The sequence below is a fragment of the Chenopodium album genome, chromosome 8, assembly GCF_948465745.1.
Source record: "Chenopodium album chromosome 8, dcCheAlbu1.1, whole genome shotgun sequence".
Taxonomy (NCBI): Eukaryota; Viridiplantae; Streptophyta; class Magnoliopsida; order Caryophyllales; family Amaranthaceae; genus Chenopodium; species Chenopodium album.
Window position 1 is genome coordinate 6462925 of NC_137841.1, and position 6373 is coordinate 6469297.

General features: G+C 34.0%; 1 pseudogene; it reads right to left on the minus strand.

Moving 5' to 3' along the window:
- Positions 1–5029: 5029 nt before the first annotated feature.
- On the minus strand, positions 5030–5750 carry LOC145642683 (secreted RxLR effector protein 161 pseudogene; annotated as a pseudogene).
- Positions 5751–6373: the final 623 nt, after the last annotated feature.

Genomic DNA, 6373 nt, shown 5'->3' on the forward strand with positions numbered 1-6373 from the left:
TTTCATTTCTCATGCATAAAATCCTCATAGTCAACATCCACGAACATGAGATCTTCGATTAATAAACTCAATTCATCGACTTTTCATCCTTTCATTATCCGATTCTTCCAAAACCACTTCGAAAGCGTTCAAATAGCTATAGAAACTACATGAAACATTAAGAAAACACAAACGAAGAGTAATAGAATACAAAATGTACAACTTATGCAATTGAGACCTAAAAAGCGACAAAAGACTCAAAAAACAACTATAAAACTAGCATAAACGTGCCTATAAACTCTATATAAATATGACTCATCAGGAGGCTACGATGGGGTTCACTTCACGGGGATGGGGGTTGTAATTAAAATTAATTTTTTATTAAAAATTAATTTTTAAAAATAAGAAATTTGGAAAAAAACAACAACAGATCCTTTACAAAGTGACTAGGTTAGATCCCGTGCTATGCACGGTGATCTATAATTATATGCAGTTATATATTATTGAATGATAAATATTATAATCATATATTAGTCGAGGAATAATAAAAGTATGTGATACGTTGATTTATATTCGCATGAGGTTCTAATATATCTATTAACTATTACTAAAACAGAAGTTGCTGACGTCACCATTGCCCACGTGTTGCTTTTTCAATAAAAAATTTCCCGCTTAAAAGCAATGATGATGTCATTTTTTTTTTGTAAAGCTATCTTATTTAACATTTTTGAAATTTAAATATTGAAAGCTTTTATATTACAACTAAAACATATCAATTTATCGTAGGAAATTGAAACAATTTTCAATTGCACACTTATAAATGACCTCCTACATTGAACTATGAATTAGACAACGTTGAACAGATATTGTATCATAATTTTGATGAAAATAAAAAAATTTAAAATTACAAAATATACGTAATTCTTATTTATATTCATGTATAATAGCGATTTATTTTTAAAAAATATATAAATTAAAAATATATTTTATATAAACCGTGCATCGCACGGGTTCTAACCTAGTAGACAATAAAACAAAAGTAGGCAAAAAATCCAAGTAATCTTTTTCTTGTTGAAAAACAGGTTATAAATTATTTTAAGAATATATTTTTAGGTTTGTAGCTGCGAAAACTTTTTTAAAAAGATTTGTGAAATCTTTTTGTTGACTCGAATGAACAATACAAGAGGGGGGGGGGTGAATTGTATTGTAGAGGAACTAGGGTAATTTTTGCGGAATTTATAAAGGAACTCGAATAAAAACTAAAAGTGCAAAGAGAGATTTAACGTGGAAAACTTCTTGGCCCTAATCAAGAAGAAAAACCACGAGCACAAGGGATTTTAAACTCAACTCTTAATAATAATAGGGCAAACAACCTATTACAAATTAAGACCCTAAACTCAAGTTCCTCAACGAACTTAAGCTCCCTTCAACTGATCCCTCAATCAGTCGAACTCTCTAACTCTCTCTATCTCCTTGCTTCACTCAAAGCAATAAAACACTCTTAAAGTTTCCCCAAACTCTAACCCAATACAACTTAAGATTAAACTCTAAATTGCTAAGTACAAAGACACTCAAGGACTCAAGTGGATTATGACTCTTTTAAAAGCTAAAAGACTGTAATGCTCAAGTGTGTTTTTCAAACTAAAAATCAAGGCTATTTATAAAAGAATTAGGCAGTTAAATTGTCGTTGCCTCAATCACCACTTAATCACAACTCCCTTAAAACAAGGAAGTGCAACGAGTGGGATCTTGGGCAGCAAGCTAAGCAAAACCAGGAAGTAGTTTTACTGGCTTCCTAATTTTTCTCAACCTCTTTTGACAAAGTAAAACACTCGATTGAGGAAGATAATTTTCCAACTCAGATTTTTACAAAAATAAGATAAAATCAAAACAGAAATTTTTTTTTAATTAAAAAGATATTTTAACATAAAAGATGTTTTCGAAATTAAGTCAATTAAAATTTGGAAAATAAAATCTTTATCAAATAAAATTAAATCCACTTAAATCCTATCAATAATCATTGTACTTAACATAATTACAAGTAGCCTAAAGTAAAGATAAAATACATTAGACTCCTTGATACTCTAAGAAGCTTCGACTCTGAAGCTTCAGTTCCTTACACAAGGAACTTGTCTTCGAAGCTTCAACTCTGGAGCTTCAGTTCCTCACTAAAGGAACACGACTTGTGATTGACTTCTTTGTCCTTCCATAGCTGACTTTGATCTTGTTCCATGCTCCCTTCTTACTCAAGAATTTCATAGCATAAACCTGTCATAAATCAAAGCTAAAGGCGAAAGTTAAACTTATATGGGTTTGCTTAGGTTCCTTGAGTCATCATCAAAACATAAGGTCAACAATATTCCCCCTTTTTGATGAATGACAAACCTAAGCAAACTCAGTAAAATAAAGAAGTGACAATAAAAAAAAAAAGAACTAAAGTTAGAAAAAAAACGAACTAGACATATCTACAACAAGGAACTGAGACTGATGATATACCTCAGCATGAAGATGGATGGAGAAGCTTGTCAACAATTGAGTTTGCCTTTCTGTTCCCCCTTTTGGCTTTCATCAAAATTAATGCACATATATGTCTAAACATAGCACCATTATAATGGTTTGTGTCCAAAGCACAGAACAAAGCACATATAGGCAGAAATAGTATGCAAATAGTCATAAAGCAAGCAAGCAACATCCATATAAACAAACTGATGTTCCTCCAGAACATCAAAAACAAAAGCAAATACCCTGTTTAAGTGTTTACAGACCAAAAGAAACCAAATGAAACCAAGTTTATTATAGACCAAGTTCAAAAGATAGTTTAATAGATGAGATAGAAAGAAAATAGGACAAGGCTTCAGGGGCTGGGGACTGGTGCTCTTCTCCTGTATCCTCAGCTGATTCTTCTTCCACAACTATATCTTCCAGCTTCTTCAACAAATCAGCCTGACCTTGAGAGAGAGTTGAGGTGCTCTTCTTCATTGCTGAGGTTAGCTCCTTGGAAGCTTGCACCAGGTCTCCTACCAGTGTCTCAAGAGCCCCTATCCTCAGAAGCAGTGCTGGTTGAGCATCAGACAGCAGCTTGACAACATCTTTGAGAGCCTTTCGTTCCAAAGTGGAACTAACAGAACTAAAGGCAGCAAATCCTAAACCTGCACTTACTAGAACAGAACGAGTTACAGTTTCTTGCACAAACGTGCCCTGTTCCCCCTGAATAGATGCTTTCTCCTCACTGAGATCAACAAAAGCTGCTGGAGCCTCAGCTTTCATCTTTGGCTTTATAGCCAACCTAGTACTCTTCCTCTTCCCAGTACTTGGAGCACTATTTTTATTACCCTTATTTTCAGAACTTTCTTCTTTTTCTTTCTTTCCTTCTTCTCCCTCACTGTCCTCTCCTTCCATCCATTTATCCAACTCCTCTTCCTTAGTCAGGATCCTAACTTCTTCCTTAGCTTTAGGGGTTTGTTTTTGAAGAAATTGGGTAACACCATCAACAACATGCAAGTTTATGCTTTCAAGGGTTTTAGGTTGAACAAAGTGATTGGTTTGTAGTTTGATATGTTCACAATTCTCCACTGAAATACCAAAACTCTTTATGAGAGTAATGATCAGATTTGCATATCCCACTTTCAAATGGTTTGCAAGACAATGGGTGAGGTGTTTTATCATGATGGAAGGAAAATTGATTTGTATCTTGTTTTCAAGGCAGTACATCAGCATAGCATCAAGGTGATTAGCCTCATGCCTGTGTTGAGTTCTAGGAACAATGGCTAAGTGCACAAAAATAAACAGCAATTTCTGAATGGGAGAAAATAGGTTATGATTGGTTTGAACTTTAGACAACTTTCCACCAATTGATTCCACAATTTCTTTTGTAGACACATCACCAACACTTTTATCAGTGGCACCTTTAAAATACTCATCAAACCCTTCATTTGGGGTTCCAAAGATAGCACATAGATAATCAGCATCAAAACTAATTTTCTTATTTTTAACTCTTGACACACAAACACCATCAATATTCTTAAAATTTGCACATAATTCTTTCAAGGGAGCATAAGCAAGCACATTATTGTAACTTTCACTAAACAATTGCACCCAATTTTGAGCCTCTAAAATTTTAAGTAATTCAGAGTACTTACTTACTTCACACCAAGGTAAGTTGATGCAAAAACCATGAATGAAGCGATCAGAGCTTGCTTCGATTTTCTTAATTGATGGAGTCTTCTCCAACTGAATCTTTTCTCCCAATTCCTCCCAGCCTTGATCCTCGAGTTCCTCCAACTTTCGTTTCTTTGACTCAGCAGGCAAGTTCTTTGGTTTTTCAACAGAGGCTTTTGTTTGATTTTCTTGCTCGATATCCATGGGTGAATCCTTTTGTGGGGTAACTTGAGGTTTTGGTGAAATATCCATGGGTGAATTGGCTGAATCAGTAAAATGTAAGGAACAATGTGTAGGGTTTGGTGTCATTTTATAGGGATGGGAATTTCAAGGAGTAAAAGAGTCGGTGGAAGAGTGTGGAAGGTTAATTGAATAGTGTAGGCGTCGATTGATGAAGGATAGAGAAATTACTTTTAACTTGGTCAGATTAAAATTTAATGTGATTTGACATGAAGGGTCTAGGTTAAGTGAAGATAATCTTTGATCAGAAACTTAGAGTTGAATGCAAAAAGTCACGGGTATTTAATTAACAAGTTTGAGGAATGAATTTGAAATTTCAAAGATAAACATTGTAGAATAATTCAAAATCAAAAATAAAAGATAAGATTTTTTAAATAGATAAAATTAATTAATTGACTAGTTAATTACTTCATAAAGAGATAGAACAAAATCTTATAGATTATTTTGGAGGAACTAGGAAAAAATCAACATAGTTTGTTATAATACGGACATGCCCAATGCAATTTGATTTCTTCACATACAACCACAATCCCATATGCAATGCCATAAATTCAAATGCTCAGGACTATGTTTTCACATATTTAGATTGTGTAAGACATACATTATTGCATGCATAATTGACTTATACCTTTGGGGGGAGCTTGAGGTCTTCTTAACTTAATTGTATCATACCAAGTTCCATGCGCATGTTTTCAAATTTATCCCTGTTCAAAGGCTTAGTAAGAATGTCAGTAATTTGATTTTCAGTATCACAAAAATCCAATTTAATTAAGCCTTTTTCAACATTATCCTTAAGAAAGTGATGCCTTATGTGAATATTCTTCACACGAGAATGATGAACTGGATCTTTTGAAATACATATGGCACTTGTATTATCACAATAAATTGGAATGCAATTACACTTCATACCATAATCTCTTAATTGTTGTTTTTATCCAAAGAATTTGAGAACAACAAGCTGCAGCAGCCACATACTCAGCTTCAGTAGTTGATAAAGCCGTTGTATTTTGTTTCTTGGGGCCCCAAGAAACTAGACACGGTCCGAGGAACTGGACCATTTCGGAAGTACTTTTCCTGTTCACCAAATCTCCTGCATAATCAGCATCTGCAAAACCTTTTAAATCAAATGTATCACTTCTAGGATAGAAGAGACAAAGATTGTCAGTTCCTTTGAGGTATCTTAGAATCCTTTTAACTGCTGTAAGATGAGATTCTTTAGGATTTGATTGAAACCTAGCACACAAACCAACACTAAGAGCAATGTCAGGTCTACTAGCAGTTAAATAAAGAAGGGATCCGATCATACCTCTATACTTGGTTTGATCTACACTAGTTCCTTGTAGATCTTCATCCACTCTTGTGCCAGTTTCCATTGGTGTATGGTTAGTTTTTGCTTGATCAAGATTGTATTTTTTTTTTCAGAAGTTCCTTGACATATTTTTGTTGGTGAATTGCAATTCCTTCTTCAGTTTGTTTGATTTGAAGTCCAAGGAAGAAGTTGAGTTCTCCCATCATACTCATCTCAAATTCACTACTCATTAAATCAGCAAAATACTTGCACAAGATTTCATTAGTTGCTCCAAAGATAATATCATCAACATATATTTAAACAACTAATATGTCAGTTCCTTCAGATTTCAAAAATAGAGTTTTATCAGTTTTTCCTCTTTTAAAATCATTTTGAAGAAGGAACTTGGAGAGCCTTTCATACCAGGCTCTAGGTGCCTGCTTCAGCCCATAAAGAGCTTTATCAAGCTTAAATACATGATTAGGAAATTGGAGGTTTTCAAAAGCAGGTGGTTGTTCCACAAAAACATTTTCTTCAAGAAAACCATTTAAGAAGGCACATTTAACATCCATTTGGTATAGCTTAAAACCCATAAATGAAGCAAAAGCAATTAACATTTTAATAGCTTCTAATCTAGCAACAGGAGCAAAACTTTCTCCAAAGTCAATACCTTCTTGCTGATTATAGCCTTTCACAACAAGTCTGGCC